Below are 4,884 nucleotides of genomic sequence, written 5' to 3'. Positions count from 1 at the left end.
GAAAATTAAACGAAAAAAATTCATTCGTAAAATTTCAAGAAAAAGGAAAGGAAGGAAAATAACCGGGTTGTTACAACATGTCCATGGGGACAATTGGAAGTAGAATGTAAAACACTTGAACAAGTCATACATGTCTCATTGGATGGATGATGGGAATGGTTAAGGACAGAAAATACTTGATTTGCCAAGTTTTGGTTGATCAAGAATTAATCAAACCTTTAAGATAAGGATTTCATCTTGACGGCTATTTCATTGGAATGGTCGACTTGATGTAAGCCAACACTCTTCCTTCCACTTGAATTTCTACCATTCTTAGATGATAAAATTCAATGTAAGGAATTTTCACTCTTGCTCTCATAAAGACGCCACACATCATCCTCATGCCTATCAATATAAGAGCCACCCATGGAAGCATCAACCATGCCCTTATAATTGTCCGATAAGCTCTCAAAGAAATATTGAACTAATTTCTATTTGGGTATGTCATGATGTGGACACTTCCTAAGCAATTCATTGAATCTTTCCCATGCCTCATAGAACGTTTCCCCATCCCCGTGTGAAAACTCTCGAATTGAGGTTCTCATGGCATTGGTCTTAGAAACCGGATAGTACTTTTTCAAGAACTCTTGTTGCCTTTCTGCCCAAGAAGTTATTGAAAAAGGCCTAAGATTGTTAAACCAATATTTTGCCTTGTCTTTAAGGGTAAATGGAAAAAGTTTAAGCCTTAAGACATCTTCCTGCATGTCCGTGTATCTCATAATGGAACATACTTCAAGAAACTCATCCAAATACTTATAAGGTTCTTCACTTGGAAGTCCATGACAGTTAGGAAGCATTTGAATGGTTTGTGGTTTGATCTCATAGTGGTGTGCTCTAAGTGGTGGCAATTGAATCCATGTGGGTGCATTATATTCATTAGGCAAATAGTGATCTCTTAAAGCAAGGGGAGGATTAGCAATTGGAGGTGCAACATGGGCACCTTGATTGCCTTGAATGATGGGAGGTGGTGGAGCATAGATTGGCCTTGGTATTCCTAATGGAACTTAGCCTTATTGTTGTGTGGGTGAATTAATGGCCTCGGCATGCCTACTGGTACTTGCATGTTATCATGATACACATTTGGGTGGAGGATGCCTTGTTGGTCTATGTGACTGAGGTCCTCCACATGGTCCTCATTATGTCCTTCCATTGATGAAATAGATTGACTAAAACTTTCTCTTCCCCTAGGGTTTCGAATAACAGATTCAAGATGAAAATTTAGATGGACAAGAGTAGGTTTCAATGATCTACAACCATGCATGCACAACAAAACACAACAAGCAACAAGTAATGAACAAACACTTCACCTTCGCAATAAATCAACAATCAAAAAACTTCCTCCACATACAATGATCCTATATTCCCATGCTATCAACAATATGCAAAGAAAAGTAAATTGCCTCCATGTGGGCTCACGATTTATCTAAGAATTGAAATACAAGCCTCCACGCGGGCCTACGATTTAACTAGAGATTGAGTTAAGAAAGAGCTCACAAAGGGTCCTTTAGCACTTCAATTTATTTTTCAGTTTTTAGCCTTACAAATTTTTAGAATTTTGCCTTTTTCCTTTGCTTTGCTTAGCTCCTTGCTTGAATGCTCCTTTGCTCACCTTTTTTTCAATGCACTTAGTCAAACAAGAACTAACACAATAACTAACCAAAATGAAAACAAAGTAAAGACACGATCAAAAGAGTACTAATTCCTAATTGATTCCACAAATACAACGTTGCCTTCAATAAATCCCTGGCAACGGCGCCAAAAACTTGGTGTGGTTAGGTGTCGCGTCCCAAACCCAAAGTTTGTACACCAAAAGATAATGGTGTAGAGCTATGATGAATGTGGCCAAGTTTTACATTTAGAAATTGCCACTACTACCTTTCACTAAAAATATAGTTAGGGCAAGTAGGGATCGTCCCAAGGGATTGGTGGGTCGTATTAGGTTGTGGAATCGAGATTAGGGTTAGTAGGTCAAGTGATCAAAAGATTGGTTGGTGGGTAAATTATACTAAGATGCAATTTAAACTAAAGTAGGCAATTAAGTGTAATGGAGAGAAAATAAGAGAGAGATCTTAGGGTTTAGAGATCACCACTAAGCATAGCTTTTCTACACTTTTATTGAATGATTAATGAGGGGGAAAACATGTATTGCAACATAGTGTGTGTGTGTGGTTGTTTCAACAAGCATGGATGACAAATTAAGCATATATTGTCTAAGCAACATGGTGGATAGCACAATATATCAAACTAAGCCATTAATCCTTTCTTTAAGCTCACAATCCAAACACATCACAAGGTTAGAGATATATGCTACTTGTTTTCATAAGTATGGAACATCAAACAAAAGCATGGATTGTCCTCCCATTTAACATCTAAACTACAACTATACTACAATTAAGCTAATGACATGAAATTAAACTAATTAAACTAAGGGAGGGGAACAATCCATCAAGAAATGAGAATGAACCATCAAACAAACCATAAGAACATTCCATTAAGTACTATGTCTTGACGATCTCTAGATCTATAGCATTAATACATAGACATGCATCAATAACACAAGAAATTGAGATAAACACATGAACATCTATTCTAGCATACATAGACATATTGATAGAATGAAATGGTCAATTAGAAGCATTAAACCACACAAATCATTAAATAAACAAGATCTATATATATAAAAGTCAAGATGTAGAAAGCATGCTTAGGGCTAACTCTAGCCCCAAGAGGATGTCTAACCACTCATGGATGATGTCCTCCAACCCTTAAGAGCTAACTCCATAGTAGAGATTGCTTCTCTTCTTGGTTGATGGAAGAACTCCAAGCTTGTGTCTCTATCATCCTCCTTTCTTTTCTTTCTCACTAAGAATATGGAATTTGTGTCTCTATCTACTCTCAAGTATATTTCTCAAAAAGTGGTTCATATTCCTTATATAGGTAGGTTAAATATCACCCCAAATAAGCCGGGCTCGTACACTAATATTCCTCCAATGATTAGATATGAGATAACTTTTAATAAGCTGGAAATTGGATTTTCTCGGGATTTGGGAAGTTCGATCGATCGTACTTGTGGTGAGATTGATCGAACATGGCTGAGATCTATCGAATTGAAGCTGGATCAATCCTCTATGGCGGCGCCTTTTTGGATAAAAACAAATCTGAGATATTTTGAAGATATTTTTGGGAAAGAGACAAATGTGGTAGGTAGGGTGGTACAAGTGGATAAGATGGAATCTTTTCGATCAATCGAAAGAAAGTTGGATCGATCGAACTTTGTATGATCTTTGGATAAGGACAAAAGAGCTTGGATCCATCTTGGAATGCTGAGATCGATGAACTTTTGATCAATCGAATATTTGCTGAGATCGATTGTACTTGCTGAATTTCCACCACTTGCTTCCTTTTACTCCCACTTTGCTCCTTTCTTTGATTCATCTCAAGATTGCTTCAATTATGCTCTTATTTAGCTGAGTTAGCTTATTTTGGGGATAAGTACCTGAAAATGGAAATAATACAAAATCAATCTAAAGCGGAAAAATAAGATAGATAAAGGTTTTAGAATACCTAAGCTTAAGGGGTTTAAATAAGCACTTTTCAGCGCTCATCAATAGCTACCATATGCAATGGAATAAAAATACATATTCCCTAATTTACATCATTTAAATCTATACATCAATTCTACTATTAAAACAATGGAAATGAAGCATTGTCTTTAAGAGTTTGCTTCAACTTGAAAGGGGGAGTCAATGATGGGGTGAGCTCATATGGCTCAATAGATCAACGCTAGGTACATAAATATGCTACATTTTTATGGTTCCATAAGTTAAATCCATGTCAATAATGCAAGGGACATGCTCCCTAACATCTAAATTTTCTAGGAAATTCCTAAAGGAATCATCTTAATCTAGCATTTGTTAATAGGCATGAATATACAAAATGAAACCAGGAACGAAAATAACAACCAAGCTGCAACTACGCACATACATCAACTTAACAATAGATGTCAAAATCATCAAAGAGTGAAATATGATAATGCATATGCACACCGCATGAATGGGGAAATAGGGTTCTTTTGGAATCCAGACCGTTGGTAACCAACCATAGTTATTTTGGTCTACTAACCCCAGTGGCGACTATAGTTGGGGAGCCTGAGCTCACCCATGAGAGCTGAACCCTCGCATCACCAAATCGGAATAAAACCACATATTAAACAGATATTCCCAAGTAATAAAAATCAATACTAAACCATAAGGTACCATGTACCAAAATATAGCTAACATGCACTTCACAAGCGTATCAAATATTATGCTACTCATACATGACATGTTCTAATGTCCAAGGCTATTATAGCATTCTCTACAATGCGATGACAACAATATAAATCATGATATAATCAAAATGTTTCCAATTCCCCAATTATACAATATATGAACTTCATTAAATGCATTGCTTACTATAAATATATGATTAATGAAATAATGCATCTACGAAGCATCCTAGATATGAAATCAATAATCTGCTCCAAGTATTATCAACATAACACAATTAAATCACAAATATACAATTCTAAGTATATATACGCCCACATATGCATATAAAACTCATAATTAACTCACAAAACACAAAGAAGGCGTAGCCTTACGTACGCAACAAATCCCTACCTTATTGAGATAAAAATCTCAAAATCCCAAAAGTGAAAATACCCCAAACGAGTTGCCACTCCAAAGGCGCGACAAGGAAGGAGAGAAGAACAACAATGCCTCCTACGACGACATTTGAATCCAAACCCAAACTCGGCTCCAAAATCCTGAACTCCCCAAATCAAAAACAAGAGCAAGGATTTTG

At 36.4% G+C, this 4,884-nt stretch overlaps 1 pseudogene; it reads left to right on the top strand.

Moving 5' to 3' along the window:
- Positions 1-480: 480 nt before the first annotated feature.
- On the top strand, positions 481-579 carry LOC132267789 (small nucleolar RNA R71; annotated as a pseudogene).
- The last annotated feature ends 4,305 nt before the right edge of the window (positions 580-4,884 follow it).

This window comes from Cornus florida, unplaced genomic scaffold (genome assembly GCF_030987335.1).
Source record: "Cornus florida cultivar Cherokee Brave unplaced genomic scaffold, ASM3098733v1 CherokeeBrave_3.0.0_Hap2_Chr07, whole genome shotgun sequence".
Taxonomy (NCBI): domain Eukaryota; kingdom Viridiplantae; phylum Streptophyta; class Magnoliopsida; order Cornales; family Cornaceae; genus Cornus; species Cornus florida.
Note: the sequence above shows the minus strand (reverse complement) of the source record. Positions and strands in the feature narration are given on the sequence as shown.